The sequence below is a fragment of the Urocitellus parryii genome, chromosome 13 (genome assembly GCF_045843805.1).
Source record: "Urocitellus parryii isolate mUroPar1 chromosome 13, mUroPar1.hap1, whole genome shotgun sequence".
NCBI classification, from domain to species: domain Eukaryota; kingdom Metazoa; phylum Chordata; class Mammalia; order Rodentia; family Sciuridae; genus Urocitellus; species Urocitellus parryii.
In genome coordinates this window covers 65,835,077-65,856,918 of record NC_135543.1, presented here as the reverse complement: position 1 = coordinate 65,856,918, position 21,842 = coordinate 65,835,077, and positions in this window count along the sequence as shown.

The window sequence follows — 21,842 nt, the reverse complement described above, 5'->3', positions numbered from 1 at the left end:
ATCAGAGCTATTTTGGACCAGCTAGGACAGCACGTTTTGGAATTGCAATGGAAAGGGCTACTTCATGCCAGAAGCACAGCACTGGTACTGAGCAGCAGACTCATTTGGGGGAAAATATGTAATGTAATGTAGTCTTGGCCAATAAAACATTTGGTTAATCTGTGATATTTCAGGCTTAGGGTTTGTTTAGCATGAAGAAGAAAGTGGAATCATTTTGAAAACCTGGAAAAATAAAAAAAAATTCTCTTAACCCTGGGCAAGTTTCTTTTTGTAAGTTTGATCAGGTAGATTGAGCATGAGGACAGTAAGTCAGTTTCTCTTGGAAAAATTTCTCTAGTCCTTATTGCTTGTTTATGTTGGGTAAAGGGATAGTGTGAGGTAAAATGATGGTATACCTTTAACCTCGATTGGAAATAGGTATTTCTTTGATACTGGCTTGTTTTCAGTTAATTCAGTGGCATCACTGCCAAAGACCAGAGGCAGGAATAAAAGCCCACCATTGGATGAGACTTGTGTCATGGTACCGTCACTGGTGGCCTACATCATTAACCCTGGCAGGAGGTGCCAGCAGCTGAGGGGATAGTTTTGTTCTTCCTTAGTCTCTGACACCTGGCTGCAACTTGTGCTTACTGAACAGTGCCAAGAAGGAAATGGGAGCCAAAAAGCATCTCTTTCTACATGTTTGATTTTTCAGAAAAGCACAGACGAAAAGAAAATTGTCCCAGAGCCCTTTTTAAAATACATTTTGGAATAGCTTAGATGTACAGAATATCTAGTTATAGCCCAGATATGCTCCTCATCCAGTTTCCCCTGTTAACATCACATATTACTGTGGTATGTTTGTATAATAAAGTCACACCGATACATTTATATTAAGTACACTTTTTTTCAGCTTTTCACTATTTTTCCCCTAATACCATTTCTATCCCCCGATCCCTTCCACGATGCCATCCTGTATTTAACTGTTGTGTCTCTGATCTCTACTGCTCTGGGACAATTTCTCTGACCTCTCATATATTTTTGATTACCTTGGCAGTTTTTAAGGAGTGCTTGCCAGGTATTTTGTAGAATATCCCTCAATTTGGGTCTGAGATTTTCTTGTCATGGTTATACTGGTGTCAGCAGGATTTTGGTAAGAAGCCCACAGAGGTAAATGTCATTCTCAGCAGGACCATATGCTGTCAACATGAAGGGTCACGGTGCTAACCAACCTTGACCACCTGTTTGAGGTAGCGTGTGCCCAGTTTTTCTGTGTAAAGTTATCTTTTCCTTGCACTTAAAAGGTGTTGCTCACACAACAAGCTACTGTGTCTGCAAATGGGAGGTTGTGTATATAAGCAGTTGTATCCACTTTACAAATGGGTTGTGTGATATGACACTCATTCACTGACTATTTGGAATTCTCTGATGGCCATGGAAGTGGTGTTGCACAAAGAGCCTAACCTCATAGAAGCCTATTTTGCCCATTTTGTTCCTTATTATCAGTACATAGCACTGATAACCTGGCATCTAACCCTTCTCTTCACGGAGAAATGCAGCACTGGGTTAGGACTTCTGGAATCTGAGCATGGAACACTGGAATGTGAAGGATCCCTAGCAGGTCCATCCCCACAGGATAGTGGGCTCTTGGGCTTAGGACTCCACCAGTTGAAAACCTCTGGCAAAGCCTGTTTAGTACAATAAGGGACAGCTAGAAACCATATTAAGAGCTAGAGATGATATGGGTGCCTAAAGAAGGTAAGGATCACCAGGGCTACTTCTCAGGCCCAGACAGTACCCTCATCACTTCCTTAGTGCCCCCCACAGGAGCTCCCCAAAGAAGCACATCAACTTCCCTTTCTGCTGCTGCTCTTGGCTCTGTCTTTTGACTTGAGTTCACCAACCAGAAAAAATCCCCCGCTTTAGCTCTCAGAAAGGATTTGTAAGCAAGCACCGTACTTGCTGCTTGGTATAAATACTTATAAATTGTTAGTCTAACAAATTTTCTGTAAAATAAGACCATATCCCTCTTACAAGTGTCTGATTTTAATTTTGGAAACAATATTAATGCTGATAGCTTAAAAATTGTAGCACCCAAAATTTAGAAATTGCCTCAAGCTGACCCATTTTATTATCCATAGTTTTGCTTTTTGGTGTTTATTGGAATATGAATGAATCCTTGCCTTTGTCTTTGCTCCCTGGGATTTATTTTATCTAGATAATTTTACTTAGTATTTTTGCTTTGTGAGAGGAAGACCCTCTTCCTCTATACCTCTTAATCCTTGTGCTCTTTGAGCAATGAAAGAATGTTTGCATTTTCTGAGCCAATCAACTGAGAGGATTATCATAACTCAATAACAGGAGATGTATGTAATATGATCAACTATGATAATCAACAAATCTGTGACCATGGTAGAAGTACGTCAGACATGAAAGAAAGATGGGTATCAGAAGCCAAATGCCTGTATAGGGATTTTCAAAATCCAATGAGTTTTATGTACTGATAAAAGCATTTAAAAGAAATATGATAGCACTAGACAGAATGTCAAATTTAGACTATATAGGCATAGGCAAATGATCGTCATGAAATATAAGGATAGAAGAGAAAATTCCCCCCCCCAAAAAAAAAGTTTGATGACTATGGAAGAATTTAGAGATGTGAAAGAGATACTAGTAAAGCAAGAACACATGGACGCACATACTGCACACACAGAATGCACATCATTGTTAACAAAAATGTAGACCAAAGTTTAATATAAACCCTTAGAAAAGCAACATCTCCATGGGAGAGAACTATTCTGATGGGAGTACATGTGAGAAACTGTTGATTTAGCATATGCTCTCAAAACAGGAGGCATAGATACTATAGAAGATAATAAATCATCAGGATGGGTAGAATATAATTACACCTTTATTAAAATTAACTGGAACAAGACTTTACTGCTAGGCTATTCTGAAAACCAGAGGTCACTGGGGACCAAAGTGCAGGTGGACCCAAGAGAAATAGAAATCAAGAAGCACACAGAAGGCTATTAACTGAGAAAATAAGGGAAGGAGAAAAGACAACTGAATATGAAAAGTAACAAAATAATATGTGCCTTACGGACGGATAACTCAGGAGAGAGAAATAGGCTGCATGTTGAAAAACGGCCACAGGCCCAAAGCTACAGAACGCCATGTTACAAAAGAAGGTGGTGCACTGTCTCAGCCCAGTTAATCCAGGGTCAGTTGCTAAAGAAGGCTCACAGGACCCAAGATGACATGCTCACAAATCTACAATCTATTAGGGGAAGAAGGTACAGTACAGCAACACCATTAAAGTATTTGCATCACGGCCAAAAGCTGCCTCAAAGCAAGAGGTCTGAATAGAGTGTGAGCTCCAATTTTCCTTCTGTAAGACAGAATTCCACTCTTAGATGAGGAATCAGTGTGCACAGAACACTTCAGAAACCCCACAGATGGATTTTCTGTTGGAGTTTCTTATGCCTTTTTGGATACAAAGGCACATTCTTGGAATATAACCAGCCTTAAACACAGAGGACTTTGAAGGTTTCAATGAGATAAAGATGTAAGTAATCAATCTCACTGTTACCAGCAAACACTAATGATAGGTTGTTAAAATCTTCCCCCAAACCTCTTGGAATCTTACTTACAGAGCAGCAGCCCCCCCCCAACCCCCGCTACACACACATATTACACTTTGTAATCCTAATAACCTGCACTTAATGGTGTGGCATCTTTCTCTACAGAGGTTCTATTCTGTCCTTTGGATTGCATAATTCCTGTCCATTTATCTTTTCTGATTCTTCGACCGGTTCAAATCTACTGTTGACTCTCGTGAAGTGGATTTTTCATTCTGTATTTTTTCCGCTCCAGAATTTCCAGTTGTTTCTTTTTCTGATTTCTCTGTGTTGATATTCTCATGCGATACTGTCGTTTTCCCCTCCATCTCTTTAAGCATGATTACCTCAAGTTTCCTAAGCATGCTTACAATAGCTGCTTTGAAGTCTTTGTCTGCTAAGCCCCCATCCTGGGTATGGGTAGCACTTCATTTTTTTTGTATGTCTTACTTTTTGTCGTTATTGTTGGAAACTGGATGTTTTTGTCAGTTTAATTTTTTTATTTGTTCTTTTTAGGTATACATGACAGTAGAGTGTATTTTGACATATTATACATACATGGAATATAACTTATTCTAATTAATATCCCATTTTTGTGGTTATATATGGTGTGGAGTTACACTGGTTGTATAATCATACATGAACACAGGAATGTTATGTCCCATTCATTCTACTGTCTTTCCTATTTCTCTCCCCACCCCCTTCCCTTCATTGGAAACTGGATATTTTAATGATATAATTTAGCAACTCTGCATACTGATTACTGATTCCTCCACCCACGGTGGGGGGGGTAGTATTTTTGTTCCCTTGATCTTGGAGATTATGTTGGTTAAGTCTGTTAGCCCCACATTTGTCTCTGATGTCACTCCTTGGAGAGCATCGCTTTCGGCATATGCAGAGTCACCCTGGGAAGGCAGTAATTGTAGCCTTAGGCTGTGTCTCTTCCTGATCTCTGTTACGCTTTCTACCTCTGTGGGTTATACCCAGCTACTAGCTTCCCCTGATTTCCCGCTGATGGCTCCACTGTGTTTGACAGCGGCTCTGAGCATTAATTGCTCCATACTGTAATCCTATTAAGTTTGGTGCGTTTTTTTCTTGAGGCCAGTCTATCAAGTTTGTTCTGACTCTAGGAGAGCTCTTCCTGGTTGGCTCTGCTCTTGGTCTTCTTCAATAGACCTGATGGCCTCTATTTTAGTTTTTTGCTTTCAGGAATCTACAAGGCTTTTCATAATTGCCTACCAACAAAAATCTCTTTTTCTTTTTTTGTACCAGAAATAGAACCCAGGAATGCTTACCCACTAAGCCACATCTCCAGCCCTTTTAATATTTTACCTAGAGACAGGATCTTGCTAAGTTGCTTAGGGCCTTCCTAAGTTGCTGAGGCTGGCTTTGAACTTGCAATCCTCCTGCCTCCACCTCCAAGCTGCTGGGATTATAGGTGTGTGCCACCACACCCAGCTGCATTGTTTTTAAGAGTCTCCTAGGCTTGAATTTTCCTAAACTCTATTCCAAATAATGTCAAAACTCTTGGAAAAAACACCAGAACTCTCAGTTTCTGTGGCCTCTGCCCTGGAGCTGGGGGGTGGAGGCAGTGGCCCACTTTTCTCAAACTGACCCTTCTGCTTTATGTGGAAGGTGTTGGGTAAAGGTCATAGCCTCTGTCTTCTCCGCTTAGTACTGCCTATGAGCAAACTGGAGCAAGGTCCTGGGATCCTCAGCCTACCAGGTTTGGGAAGAGGCTTTGTCCTTTGAGTTGTGGATAGAGCAGAAGGAAGCCCCTGACCTCTTGGTTACACCTACCTGGACCTTCACTTCTTCCATTCCAAGGATATGGGACCGAGTGCTCTGCTGGTGGTCTGGCCCCCCAAAGGAGATGCCATAGCTCTTAAGGGAAAGCTGAAGGTGACACTCCAAGTTTGGTCAGAAACTCTCCCTGATCTTATTAACATTAGCAGATCGTGAAGAAATCCAAGACATCTGTTTTATTTATACACTTAAGACAATTTCTGGAGACTTTATAAAAAAGGCATTATAAATTGGGTATGGCAATGCACACCTATACTCCCAGCTACTCAGGAGGCTGAGGCAGGAGGATCTCAAGTTCAAGGCTAACCTGGGCAACTTGGTGAGATTCTGTCTCAAAATAAAAAATAAAAAGGGCTGGGGATGTGGCTCAGTGATAGAGTACTCCTGAGTTCAATCCCCAGTAACAAAAATAAATTAAGAAAAAGGGTTTTTTAAAGCTATTTTAAACCAGTTACCACTGTTTCATTGACGAATACTTAAAAATATCTAGATACCAAAATTCAAAATGTCTGATATCCAATGAAAAATTACCAGGAATCCCAAGAAAGATAAAAATGTGATTCAGGGAGATAAGAGTCAATCACTGTCGAAGGCTCATAAATAACACAGATGATAGTATACCAGGGCATTTAAAAATATTGTAGGACTTTTTATTTTAGCTCCAATATGTAAAGACTTTAGGAGTTGTCACTTCTGTCTTTCAATAAGAAAAGCTAGAATATTGAAAATTGAGGTTTTAAAAAATTTTTCCAAAGAACTGAGGTCACAGGCACACTGTCACTTCAAAACCTAGAGGGGTCAGGCACTTACAAAGATACACTGCTGAGATCTGCTTGCCTGGAGCAGGGGCTACAAGAGCCATGAGCTGGTAGAGACACTGACTGGTAATCCTAGTGAATCACTGGAGGCTGAGAAACTTAGAGCAGGAGAAACTTCTGACTTTCAAGGGCCCCAGTTTGGGGTGACCTTCATACTTTTATATGTTTCACTTCCAGGAACTCCAACAGGTTCCTATGGTGGATATTGAGAAGGATCCCTTAAGAATCTAGTAGGATAGGGGAAGAGGAACCATTATACAAAAATCATGTCAGAACTTTAATGAAATAGATTGGGAATTCTATAGCCTGGAGGGGTGGGGACAAGGAAAACTGTGTCCTTGGAGAAGGGTCAGAAATACTTGTAATACTCATGGTGTTGGGAAGTAGGCTCATTACAAGACTGAATTTCACTGGAAGATTGTAGAGCACCCTCCTGTCCTAGATAATACTAGTACCCCAACAGGTTCCCATCTAATAATGACATGAGCTAAAAGAGTAATAAGGAACAAACTCTGAGGAGGAGTAATTAAGAGAGCCAAAGTCAAGGGGAGACATAAATATGGACACCAGAGGAATTAGCAGGCTTTGGTACTTATAAAGCAAATATTAAACACAGCTTCACTCCTAGCTGCAAATTCCCACATTACAAGCCTTTTAACCTCAGTTTCTACTACCCAAGACTTGTCTGTCTTTCAACAAAATTATAAGGCTAATACCATAAGTGTTAGTCCCTTACCAACTGGGATAAATACTTAGAAAGATCAGCTTAAAAGGAGGAAAGTTTCATCTTGACTCATGGATATAGAGATTTCAGTCCATGGATAGATGGATCCCCCCGTGGATCTGCAGTGAGGCAGAACAACCCCGTAAGGAGTGCAAGGTGCTATACAGCGGCTCACCTGGTGGCCAGGAAGCAGAGAGAAGAGGGGGCCGGAGCCCCATGTCCCCTTCAAGGACATGCCCCCACTAACCCAGCTCCCTTCCATGAGGCCCCACTCCCAAAGATTCCTCTTCCCTACAGTGCTGTAGGATGGGAACCAAGCCTTTAACACACGGGCCTTTGGGGACATTCCAGATCCCAACTACAGCTGCAAAAGAAGAAAAAAAGGTCCCAAGAGACTAAGGGATCATCAAAAGCCGACTCAGGTAAGACCAAGATATTGGAATGTCCAGACAGAAAATAACTGATAGGCATTCATACCAAGATTCATAAAAACTCATACAATTCAACAACAAAACAACACAATTTTTAAAATAGGCAAAGGATGTAAATAGACATACCAATAACCCATAAGAACATTTAGAAAGATGTTCCACATCACCAATCATTAGTGAAATGCAAATCAAACTCACTGTGAGATACCACTTCAAACCCTCTAAGACAGCTATGATGAACAGGAAAGAGTGTTAAAATCGGCAGAGCAGCTGCTGTGGATGGTAGCATGTGGTTTCTCAAAAATTATACATAGAATACCATAATCCAGCAATTCTACCTCTAGGTAAATAACCCAAGAATTACAACCGGAGACTCTGATGTGTGTACACCAATACTCAAAGCAGCATTATTCACAGTATCCGATAACAGTAACAAGTACATATCCATTAGTGGATGAATGAGTAAACAAAATGTGATGCACACACACACACACATACACACACACACTGGAATATAATTCAACTATAAAAAATTACTTTCATGCTAGGGCTGTCATATTGACATATCAAAGATCAATTGGCCAAATAGAAATTTGTAAATAGACTGAGGCTGGAAGTTCAAACTTGTAACTATTATGAGGGTTTATCAATGCCTGTCTTCTCCCTCTATCTTACATTGTCTTTCCTCTGTCTATGTCCTCATTTACTCTGATAAATACAATGTCTGTCTTTGGTATACAGCCCACTTTATAACTTTATTTTATCTTTTTACCTCTTTAAAGTCTCTTTTCCCAATATATAGTCACATTCTGAGGTGCAGAAGTCAGGACGTAAACATAAGAATTTGAGGAAACATTCCTGTCCCTAACAAGCTGACAAATGCCCCTCCCCAACTCTGAATCCTTAGTTCCTAGATGATTGGTGGCTGTCTTTTCCCTATCCTCACTTGGTCCTTTTCTGTGTAAGTCTATGTCCTGATATCCTCTTCTTATAGGAACACCTGTCCTGTTGGCTTCAGGCCAGCCCATATGACCTTATTTTACTTTGATCATCTCTTTAATAGCTTTATCTAAAAAAAAAAGTCGTGTTCTGAGGTGGGGGGGGGCAAGACTATAACACATGGATTTAAAGAGTGTCCAATTCAGCCCACATTGTGAATTAACATTAAGTGTGTCAAGTGTTGCCTCATGAAATAGGTCAGACATAAGAGGACAGATGGTGTAGGATTCCACTTACATGAGCCACACCGAGACAGGAAGTTGGAAAGTGCAAAACAATTTTCATATCAGAGACTGGACTTTTATCTCTTATAAGTTTGATTTAGTGAGATTCTGTCTCAAAATAGAAAACAAAAAAGGGCTTGGGATGTAGCTCAGTGGTAGAGCACCCTGGGTTCAACTCTCAGTAGTGAAAAAAACAAATTAATACCAATTCTTCATAAACACTTTCAGAAAAATAGAAGAAAACACTTCCCAATTCATTCCATAGGCTAGGATCATCGTCATATGAAGACTATACAAAAGCATCAAAAGGAAACCAGAACAAAATCCCCCTGGAATGTAGACAAAGAAATCTTCAACATCAAACCAGCAAATGGAATATAACAACATGTGAGTAGGGTCACACACCATGACAGATTGGGATTGTGCCACAAAACATGGTGAGACATCTCTAAACCCATTAAGTATCCACCATGTCCATACTTCCACATTTCCTCCTGACTCTGTGTGTTTCTGTGTGTTTTATGGTAAGAACACTTAATGGGGATATGCTTATTACCTTGTTGTGGTGTGGTACCATGAGTCCGTGCCCAAATTTATTAAACCAAAGATATTAAACATATAGTTTTCTGCCTATCAATCATATCTCAAAAAGCAGTAAATTAGTATATCATGCCATATGGAAAAAGTCAAGATATGATAATTACATCAATACAGACAATAGTATTTGATGAAATCCATACTATGATAAAAACTCTAAGTGAACTAAGAATTGAGGAGAATTCCCACAACTTGAGAGAGGATATCTACAGAAACCCTACTATAAACATCATGGTGGGGTAAGAATGTTTTCCCCTAAAGTTTAGGATCCACACACAATATTCACTTTTACCACTTCAATTCCACATTGTACCAAAGTATTTTGCTAACAAAACCATGCAGAGAAAAATGAAGAAAAGACTTCAGATTGCAGAGGAAGGGAACAGCAAAATTGTCTTGTAATGCCCAACATGTAATCCTGTGTAATAAAGAAAATCTTGAGGAATCCACTAAATACCTACTCAAAGTAATAAAAGACCTCAGTTAAATCACAGGATATAAGATTAAGATAAAAATATGAATCTTATTTCTGTATGTTAGCATTCTAAAAACATACTTAAGAAAACAATACCATTCTAAAAAAACATCAAAGAGAAAAAAGAAATTTAGAAAATAAGCTGTTCTAAATTTACACTGAAAATTACAAAATATAATAATAAAAAAGACAACACAGCTTAAAATGTGGTAATGATTTTAACTGACATTTTGTCATTGCCAAAACACGTACAAATTGCCAATTTGTAAAAATGTGTTTAATCTTAGTCCCAAGAAAAATGCGAGTCAAAACATTGAGATACCACTTCACAATGAGGAGAGTGACTCTACTTCAACAGATAAGAACAGATAATTGCTGGTGGACAAATGTGGAAATGTGATACACAGCTAGTACATGGGAGGATAAAATAGTGTGGCCACTCTGAAGGGCAATTTGGCTGTTTCTCAAAATGCTTTAAATAGAGTTACCATGTGAGCCCAGCAATTCCACTCCCAGTGATGTTCTCAAAAGTTATGAAAACCTGTGTCCACAGGTGGGGTCACTGCTGCACTAATCATGACCAACAAATGTGAAAACAACCCATGTTAATATGAAAAAGGACGAACAACATGTAGCATTTCATTTCTTACTGGAATATTATTCAGCAATCAAAATGAGTTAGGTGATTGGACATCATGCAACATCAGGAACAAAACTCAAAAATGCTAGAGAAAGTGACCAGAAGAAAAGACCACATACTTGATTCCAAAAGCAAATGTCCAGGGACCATGTAGATCAATGGTAGATGAGGGCTGGAAGGACTGCAAATACCATGAAGTATTTTGTGATTAAGAGAAATGTCCTTAAATTAGCCTACGATGATGATCACATAACACTGCAAATATACTATGAAGTATGGAGTGTACACTTAGAATGTGCTTGAGGAGGCTCAGCAGCTTGGGTCCCGAGCTGGAAATGTCAGAGAGGAGCCTAAAGTCCAACAAATCCAACCCTGGCATCCAGGGCACACCAGCAGCACACCACCACCCCAGGGTACAGCTGCCCAGCTCCACGCTCCCTGCTCCCCTGCTGGTCCCACAGGGCTGGGTCTGCTGCCTGCTCTGTCCCCTTTCTTCTCCTTTGGCTTGGGCAGAGGGCAGGCATGGCCTGGATCTCCCGAGCTGTGGAATCACTGAGCAGCAGTGGGTGAGGGCCTGGCTAACTTCTGCCAGCTTCTATCTAGGACAGGATCTGGCAGAGTCTGGGCCTTGGGGTTCAGCAGGACACACTGTGTGGCTTGATGCCCTGGGGGCTGCCAGGTGCACTCTCTCCACCGAAAACCTACATGCCCCAAATAGGAACTAAACCCTTATTTGACACCTTACATAAACAAACAAACAAAAAACTCAAAATGGGTTAAAAACGTGTACATAAGAACTGCAACCACAAAACTCCTAAAAAATACATAAGGGAGAATCCCATGGCATGGGTTTCAACAATGATTTTTTTGGATGTGGCCCCAAAAGCACAGGAAACAAAAACGAACTCATACCACAATAAACTAACACGTTTCTGCACAGCAAAGGGGGAAAAAAATTCAATGAAATGAAAAGGCAAAGCTGGGAATGAGAAAAGTTTTTGCAAACTGTTAGCTGATAAGGGAGTATTATCCAAAATATTTAAGGAGCACATACTGTTCAATAGAAAAAAAGCAAATTACCTGATTTAAAAATGGGCAAAAGGGCTGGAGACATAGTTTAGTGGTGGAGCAATTACCTAGCAGCTTATGGCTCTGGGTTCCATCCCTAGAACATTAAAAAAAAAGGCAAGGACCCATGCAGGTATTATTACCAGTGGCCAAGCTGTAGAGGAAAAGATGCTGAATATTTTTAATTATTAAGGAAATGCAGATCAAGGCCATGATGATCTGTCACCTCACACATGTTGGGATGTCTGTTATCACAGGTTCCTAGTGAAGTCTGGTGGGAAATGTGGTTTGGAGCCTGGAAGTGTGCTCACAGGTTGAAGGGCACCTAAAGCCTATTGAAATTCTTAAGCCCGGCCCATCCCTGCAAGCAGCCAATAAAACTAGTTCCTTTCTTTGTTCCAGCGAGCCAGATGGACACTTTCTTGTGGGAACTGTGTCTCCCTTCCCGAGTGGAGAGTCCAGTAAAGGCTTTGACTGTATATTTGTGCTCATGTGCCTCAGTTTTATTTCAGTTCTTCATCCAGAGTTTCCAATGCCTGGCATCAACCCCACGCACAGAAGCAGGACACCTTCCTGCTCTTTCACTCATGGGCCAACAGAAGTCAAAAGGCTCCTGACCAGGTGGGCTCATCATCACCTGATTCTTTGAAAACACAAAGTGGCTGCCTATGTCCAGAGGGGATACATCTGGAACCCTTGGGACAGCTAATGGCTAGTGGAGCCATGCTTTCTCCCTGCCAGGCCTGAGACTCTTGTCCCCACCTACAGAGGCCAAGGTGGCCAGGAAGTTACTATAAGAGGACACCTGAAAAACCAGCTCCCCTTTCCAGGAAAGCAGACATCATCCTGACTCTTGTCTTCCAGCAGGGGAGAGTGCAGACCTATAGTCACCGACTCCCAGTGATATATATACTCACAGAGGTTGAGGACAAGACTCAGCAGGGATGGGATGTTGAAGGATGACGGGGAAGCAGGGAACAGGGAAAGGAAAACCAGGAAAGGAACAGGAAGAGGAAAACCAGCTTCGGCCCCTCAGACACAGGCTGAGCCGCCCTTCCTGCCCTGTTACCCTGTGCTCCTTTTTACTTCTTTGTTCTGGGATTCCGGTGGGTGCTCTGGATGCTGCTCTTTGGGAGAGCAGAACCCAGTCTGCAAGAAGAAAGGAACAGGGCCTGGGAAGACAAAACGGCAGGCGTGGGCCTGAGCAGCCCATTCACAGGCTCTATTCAAATTAGGTCTTCTGGAAAGCTTGTTCTGATTGGATGAGAAGGAAACTTGTAGGCTGGCCCTGATTGTAAAGTTTCCTAGGCACCAACCAACCAGAAACAAAAGGCAAAGCCCACTTCTACCAAAAGTGCCTTTAATAGATTTCTACTGGAAGCACATACATCCTTATAAGTAAATTCTGGTGGATTTTCAATTTTTTTTTCCTAAACCATGATTCAGCACAATGCATATAAATGCAAGAAGGCTGAAAAATACCCAACATTGAAGCCAAATCAGGCTTAGGAGATGCTATGAACTCAAAAGATTACTCTAAGTCATTTTGTTTTATGGTGGCCTATTTTCTCCTATCCATCAGTATCTTTTTCCCCCCCTCTTTCCATTCTTCCTGTCTCTCCACTCCCTCTCCTCTCTCTCCCTTCTTTCTTTGGTACACTAAGACATGCTTCATGGCCACAGATTGAACAGAACATGGGGTGCTGGTGGGATCAATCAGCACCTCCCCCTGTCTATGGGCTCTGTGGGTAGAGAAAACACCCCTCCCCCAGGACAGCATTGGTCAGAGCAACAAACACACTGCAAATACTTAAACTTGGTTTTATTCAGGTTCTGTAACCAACGATATAGTCACCTATTGACATTCTGGGGCTCCAGGTTAAATATTAGACTTAAAATATGGGGGTATTTCAAGAAAAGTCTTTGAAAGTTGTTGGATCCTAAAGTTTTTGCACATAGAAAAATCTGGAAACGGGCTAGGATTGCGGCTCAGTGGTAGAGTGCCTGCCTTGCATGTGTGAGGCCCTGGGATGGATTATCAGCACCACATAAAAATAAATAAATAAATAAAATAAAGGTATTGTGTCCATCTACAACTAAAATCTGGAAAGTTTTTCTACAATGTGCAAAATTTATGTGTACTTTATTATTTTATTTATTTTAAACATGGTATTTTTATTATTTTTTCTCTTCCTCAGTTAGAGGCACTACAATTCCTATAAACTTAAGGGTGTGCTATCTTATGTTTACTTTGAAGTTCCACCAGAATAACTGGAGTTCACATTTGAGAATGAGCTGCAAAATAATGGGAATTGCAGGCGGCTTGTGGTGATAGCCTGTGATGGAATTTATCTAATTATTCCTGCATCATTAATATTTTATATTTTCATAACATTTAAATTAAGAATTTAAAGAGTTTTATGGAAACCTTTATCCCTGATATTAGTCACGTTGTGCAATGCACAAAAGGCAAACCTCACACGTGATAGTAGTGAATTCACAGGTCCAGGATCATGGGGCGTGGCTCCTGCTTGGGAATAAGTGAGGACAAGGCAGCTGTGGAGTTGGTGACAGACCAGCACCTGTGAGAATTTAAACTGGTGATAGAGAAGCATCTGCCAGCACAGACATCGATGCCCTCAGCAACAGAGGCAATTCTGTTTCGTCCTGAGTGGTGTCTGTCAGGGACATCGTAACCCCAGGAGGGCACCACTGCATGCTCCCTGCAGCCTGTGGGTCAGAGTTTCATAAGGTCACTTGGTCACTTACTTTACTCTGTGGCCTGGGGACCAGGCAGAAGATTCCTGTCCACAAATGCCCTGCACAAACTTCTGTTTTGTTTTGCAAATGGGACCAGACTTTCAAGATGCATCTGTGTCCTGGCCTCTTTCCCCGTCTTTATCATTCACTGAAAGGGACAAGTGATAGGTTTTGTTTTGCAGAGTCTGTGACTTGGGTTTCTGAAAGCCAGAAATAATGCTACTCCTCATTTGCCACGTTTATTTTTGGTCTTTATTTTTTACAATTTACAAAACATAATTATACCATGTTGTAATTCCAAGATTTTTTTCGAGTATTTGCAGAGCTATGTAATCATGATCACAGTCTATCTTTAAGATATTTCCATCCCTCAACCCATTGGAATTCTTCCCCTATCCCAGATCTAGACATTCATTAATCATAATTTTCTGCCTTTACAGACAGTTTCTAAAAATTTCTTAGGAGCAGAATCATAAGTTCCATGTTCTCAGGGCTCTGGTTTCTTTAGTGTTTAGCTCATACATTGTATGTTAAGTTGACCTTATATTTTCAATGGGTCACTGTTTTTCAAATAATAGCTTTTCCAGTTTAAATGGGGAAAGGGCAAGGGTGATGAGGGGTGACATAGTGTGATGAGGGGGATGAAGGAGGGTGTCTGGAGTGACCTGATGGGGGGAGGTGACCTTGTGGGGTCAGGCTGGCCATCACCAGGAGACCATGCAGGGAGGTGGGCCCATGAGAGTCAGGCCATCTGGGGGCTGTGGCAGCAGGGGCCTCTGTGTGCCCACAGAGGGCACCCCTCTTCCCTGCTCAGACCAGCTCCCTGGAGTTCTTGGCAGGACCAGCTTGGAGGAACCAGCTTGGAACATACAAAACTAATGCCACAAACACCCTCCCAAGACTGTCAGCACTCCAGAAGGAAACAGAGTGCCTCTTGAGAACACTCCTCCCAGTGAATCCAGGGAGGGCCACCAGATCCCAGCTCACCTGTGGTCCCATGTCACCACCTGTGCCCAGCAGTCCTGGCAAGAGGCCTGTTGGGGACTAGCTTTTCTGATGGACAGACTTGAGACCCCTCCAGGCCCCCACCCCATTAAATAGACCAAGCCACCCCCACTCAGACCTCCTGCCCTCCTCTTCTGGGGCTGAGTCCCCACCTCCAGCAACCACACCCCCAACTGTCCCTTTTCACCTCTGCTTGTGCAAGGGGCCTGTCCTCATGGATGACAACGGATGTTCCCATGGGCTGAGCTTGCTCCCCTAGGAATGTTCCTCCCATGACCTGTTCCCAGGGGCAGCTCAGCCCATCTCCAGGCCCTTGGGGAGCCAGAGAGGATGACTCACTCCTGGGTTCTGTGCCTGATGTCAGCCAGCCAGGGTGACAGCAAGGACCTGATGCCAGCCCCCGCGGGCCTCCCATACTGAGCTCCCTTGTTCTCAGGGGTACTCAGAACTGGGTCTTCAGAGGGAGGAGGGAAGCTCTGGCCTCCAGAAGGTTGCAGGGAGCAGTGACAAGGACCCCTGGACTCTCCGGTTACCTTCTCACTGCTCCTGTGTGTATTCAAGTTCTCAAGCAGTTCACCCACTTGTCTGTGCAGCTGAGCACCTAACATTTTTGCTGGAAAATGAGAGATGATGGAGTTAGTCAAGCTGCCCACTTGATATCGGTTCTTCCAGGTCACGATGTGACTAACAGGAAGAAGGCTGAGACCCTCTGAGTGAGTGCTGGTGGCCTGTTTTTTGATCACAGGAGACACTGTCCTCAGGCCACAGAACCAATCTGGCTTCAGCATCAAGGTGGGGTCCTGGCATGAAGAGCCCAGTGACCCCCCAGACATGTGAGCAGTTGTAGGAACGGTAAGTTGGTAAAACAACTCCTGGGACAAAGTTCTGGGTTAGGTCCCACAGGAACCATAGCTCCTCCTGGTGACCACTTGTGGCTCCCACTGACCACTGTCTGATCCCATAGCTGGGCCCTGTCTGCCTCACAGACCACACCCCCCGCTGCCCCTCCACAAGCTGGCCTCCCGGGAAGTGGAGCCAGGCTGTGTCCTTTCCTCCAGAGCCCTGATGTGGGGCGCTCCTCCCCAGGAAGGCAGTGGGGACAGAGATTGTGCAAGGCTGGGAGCTCTCGCCCTCTCCAAGCAGCCTGGCCAATCCGCATCTGCTTTCGTCAGCTTTTGCATCACTGTCACCAAAACACCCGACAAGAGCCACTTAGAGGAAAAGTTTACTTGGGACTCAGGGTTTCCGAGGTCTCAGTGTGCAGCCAGCTGGCTCCATGGCTCTGGGCCTAAGGTGAGGCAGAACATCATGGTGGAGGGGCCGGTGGGCCGAGGTTGCTCAGCCTGGGAGACCACTAGGGCTCTCATCAGAAATGCGGAGCAGGCAAACACATGCCTTGTCCACTGTTACACTGGGCAGCTGAGCCCTGCTGGAGAGATGCCATCAGGCAGTGAGTGGTGACGACAGCTCCTCCTGTCCCCAGGACACACCTGTGGCTATAGTTCTAGCATGTGGAGATGAACACTTCCCACTACAATGGCCATAACACGTGGCATTTGGCTCTCCACCTCAGTGTCCAGCCTCTGACTCGGCCTCTCTCATCTGCTCTCTGCCCACAGTGTTGATCCCAGGAAGGATCAGAATCTCTGCAGGACTCTGAAAGGCTCAGGAGGACTGGCCGAGGACCCTCAAGTGTTCAGAGTGAATTATTGCCCCACCCCACCTGGGTCTTCATTCCCTGGTCTATTTCATCCATATGCACCTCAGGGTCACCTGTAGCCCCCTCTCCCAGTCTATCCCCCCTCTTTATCCTGTGACATCTGTGGGGACAGACTCCAGATGGGATTCTCCTTGCCTGGCCCCAAATCCGCCCCAGAACAGGTGAGTGTCCAGCCCACCTTCAGCTTCAAACTCTGCTGCTCCAGGGCATATCCTTGAGGCTCCCAGGCTGGGTCCCTACCAGTCTTTCACCCTGTCACCACAGCCCTCGGGACTCTTCCAACATGTCCCCTCCTGTCCTGTTTTTATTCAATAAACTGAGTAGAATTAGTGCTATTTCTTTAGATTTTTCAGTAGAATTTGCCATTGAAAACATCTGGGACCAGAGATTCCTTTTTTGGTTGGATGTAACCACAGATCCCATTTCTGTAATGGTTATAGATGCCTATTCCAATTTTCTGTTTCATCTTGAGTTTTTCAAGTTTGCAGGTCTAGGGTCCCTCTGTCCCCCTTCCCTTTCCTTTGTCCTGATTGGAAAACACCCAGGGTCTAGACCACACTGTGACCCAGCCAGCTGCAAGTTTCCTGTGCAAGCCAGGACCCAAGCAGGAGCCTTGAACATGCAGACACTGATGAAGTTGGTTTGAGATTACCCCAAACACTGCCAGGTCAACAGAGGGGACTAGCCCCAGCTGGGGGCAACCCTCATAGGGCTCCTCCTCATTCAGGTTGTACCCTGCAGAACGGCTCCCTTCTTGATGTCTTCCCCCCACATGCTGCAATTCTCTGTGCATAAGATCCCCTAATAATCCAAGAAACACCCTGTTGACCCTTTGGGGAGACTTTCACTGAAGGTTCAGTTGGACAGAACAGTGTGTTTTAAAGAATCTGTCCATTTCACCTAAGCTGTCAAATCTTTGTATGTGGGTTTATTTGTAATGTTCTCTCCCGATCCTTTTAGGATCCTCACTGCTTCTTTCCTGGTATTCATGAATCATATCTCTTTTTATTATTCTTGTGTTGCTAGAGGTTTTTCAATTCATTGATACTTTCAAAGGATTGAACATTTCATTGATTTTTCTGATGATTTCAATTTATTTACATCTGTTCTTATACCTATTGATTCCTTTTTTCTGTTTCCGATCCCCAGATTTGTTCTTTGATCTTCATGATCTGTTTTCTAGTTAATTGATTTGGAAGCTATATTTTGTTGGAATCTTGGCACTTAATGCTGTAAATTTCCCTCTAAATACAGTATTTTCTAAATACTGCTTTGTGTCCCATAAATTTTCAATTTTGTTTTATGAAACATATTTTTCATTTCCTGTTAGAATTCCCTCTTTGAACTATTTTAAGAAAAACTGCTAAAATAAGTTCTAAACATTTAGGGAAATTCATGTTGTCTTTCCATTATTGATTTTTAACTTAATACCATTGTGTCATATAACATATTTGATATGATTTATATTCTTTTAACATTTTTTTAGTTATAGGTTGACACAATACCATTATGTCATATAACATATTAATATGATTTCTATTCTTTTAACATTTTTTTTAGTTGTAGGCTGATACAATACCTTTATTTTGTTTTTATGTTGTTCTGAGAATCGAACCCAGTGCCTCATGCGTGTTTGGCAAGTGCTCTACCTCTGAGCCCGAACCCCAGCCCTGATTTTATACCCTTTTAAATCTGCTGAGGTTTGATTTATGACATAAGATGTGGCCTGTCCTGGTGAACGTTTCATGTACACATCAAAAGCCTGTGTGTCTTACTGCATTGGGTGGGGGTCTATAAATGCTAGTTGGATGCAGCTGGCTGATGGTATTCTGTTCTTTATCCTTGATGACTTTCTCACCATTACTTCTAGGCCTACTCCACCCTCTATCCCCCACCGAAATGCAGGAAACTGAAACCCCATTTTAAACCATTATTAGTAGAGCAGGGTTGAGATCTCCAACTATCATGGTGTATTTTTCAAATTTTCTTTTAAATTCTGCCAGTTTTTTTTTCCAGAATTTTCAAGATCTCAGGTTAGGCATGACCACTTTTAGGATTGTTATGTCTAATTCAAAGGTTAATCCTTTTATCCTCGTGGCATGTTTCTCTTTATCCTTGATCGTTTTCTTTGTACTAAAGTCTAATTTGTCTGAAATTAATGTACAAATTTCAGCTTTCTTTTCATTCCTGTTTGCATGGTATATGCTCCTCTGTCCTTTTACATTGAGACTTCTTGTATCATTGCATTTGAAGATTTTCTTGTAGACTGTATAAAACTTTAAAAAGTAATTCTGACATTGTCTACATCGAGAAATTATCTATTTTTAGATAAGTAATTACTGTAACTATTTTAAAACAACACTGTATGTAGTTCTTAAAAGCATTTTGACATTCTGTCTTGACCTTTGTGCTTCGAGCATTTGGATGTTAAGTAATTATTGACATATTTGTATTTTAGTACATATTTTGATATTTATTTTTTATTTATGCCATTTTTTCTAGTCTCTCTCTCTCTCTCTCTCATTTATTTGGGTTATAGGAACTATTTTTGGTGTTCTGTTTTAATTGAGTTTTTGGATAACAGCTCTTTTTGCAAGTAATTTTGTGGTGACTCCAGGGATTACAGCCATATTTCTCAGTTCCAGCTATACCTACAAATCTCAAATCTAGTGGGTTAAAATGTTAACTTCCAGGCTGGGGACATAGCCCATAGTAGAATGCTTGCCTAACCTGTGTGAGGCCCTGGGTTATAATCCCCAGCATCAAAAACAAATAAAATCTTAACCATTCAGATAATATCTGGAAAAACTTCAGAAGAAAATACCATGACCCTCATTAGGGAAGGATTTCCTGAGCAAAAACTACAGAAAAATATGAAAAGTGTAGGATCAAACAACTCAAAGGAAAGATGAAGTCAATAACTCTATGGAAATATACTCAACCTTACTAGTCATTGGGGAAAAGCCATCTAGAACCACAAAGAAATGCTGTTTCAGAGTCTTATGACCTGGAAGAGACTGTCAATCCAATGATGGACAAAGATCTGGATCAAAGGGAAAACATTTGCCCTTCTGTTGAATTCTTATATCACTCAGGCAGAGTGATTGAATGAAATTGCTTATACTATGACCCTACCCTGGTGCCCACGTACACAGAAAGATCTTAGAGTATATCTGCAGTAGCAATATTTGTGACAGCAAACAAAACAAAACAAAAACAAAAACAAACAAAAAAAACAGTAACAGGAGAATAAGTAAACATTGGTGCCTATAGCCCAATAGAGCAGTTGAAATGAATAAATGAAATTATATCAACTTTGATAAATCACACCCCACATTTTATTGAACAAAATAAGCAACCTGCAGAAAAAAATATGTTTATACCAATTATATGTTGCTCAAAATATGAAAAACAAGTCTGTATTGTTTAAGAATGAGTACCTATGTAATAGAGGCTAAACAGAAATGTAGGAATAGTGTACACTAAATTCGGTTAGTGGTTAATGTCAGGGAATGATTATAGGATGGATAAGTGAGGGTTTAGAGCTTCTGATCATGTTTTTAAGTAGAAGTTCAGTGATGGTATTTTTTTTAAATTGTTATAAAACTCCTGTTTATCTGCCCATACACATATATGAAGAAACACACATAATCTGAGGAGTGTTTAATGCTGAGTGATGAGATTATGGGTGATTTCCCCTTTTCTTATTTATTCCAGTATTACTTTCTGAAAATTTATTCTATGATGTTTGTTATTCTTTTTTTCCGAGACAAATTTATAAAACTAAGGTTTTTTTTTTTTGAGACAGTCTTTCTAAGTGGCAAGGCTGGTCTTGAGGTCACCGTCCTCCTGCCTCTCAAGTCACTGGGGAAACAGGCGTGCGCCACCACACCTGACACAAAGACAGTTTTTGGCTGAAGAAACGTTTTGTTTCAAGCAAACACACAGGGCTCACCTCCACAGCATCGAGGGCAGGTCGTATCTGGACTCTGAAATAAACCCTTTCCATTTTCCCAACAGTCCTTGCTCTGACTGTCGGATGCTGGATTCAAATCAGCACCCAGGTCCGGGGAACAGCTGAGCCAGTTCCTAGATGCTGCACTCTGCCCCCCACATCAGCCTGTAGGCTGTGGAGAATATTGTCTTCCTGGTGGTGTGTGAGGTTTTTAAGATCAGATGGACGCGGTGGAAATACTTCTTTGCATTTTTCATTTTTCTAGTGTTCCCATTTCCCTAAGTATCTGGGCAGGGCCTGCAGGTGAGTGGAGGGGCACATAGTGCTGTCAGCTGGCCTGCCCGGGTCCCCTGCTTCTCCATGGAGTCTGTCCCGGTCGGTCACTTGTCATGTGCAGCAGTCTGTATCAGGATAGCTGCCCAACTGTGGGGGCACCCAGCTCTGCTGGTGCACACGGAGGTCCCACAGGAGGCCAGCTTTCCCTGATCGCCTATGGCACCCAGCTGCTGGGACCACATTGGACCTAGGAAGTGGATTTCAGGGGAGGCTGGGAGGAAACAGTGATTTCCATCCATCACAAACATGTTCCTTTTCCAACTTTACCAAATCGCATGACTATCAGGGTACTTCAACTCCCAGCCCAGGTGGAGAAATGGGGACTGGATTTCCCTCCCCACTAGAAACATCAAACAAAACAGAACACAAACAAACAAACAAACAAATGATCCTGAGAAAATAAATGAAACAATAGCTCTAGAGATATTGGCCTCCAGTCACCAAAGCCACCCCCAAGAGACAGGAAACAAACCAGCTGAGATCCATGGTCCTCACAGCTCACCCCAGAGAATGGCTGCCACCCACAGGGACTAAGGCCCTGGGCGGCCACACAGTTTTCAGGCTGGGAAGGACAAGTCGCCTGCAGCTTGCAGAGCCCTGGACAGGGAAGGATGCAGACAGAGAGAGAGGAGTCCAGGTCTGTGGGGGCCTTGAGTGTTTCAGCTGAGGACTGGTCAGCAGTGAA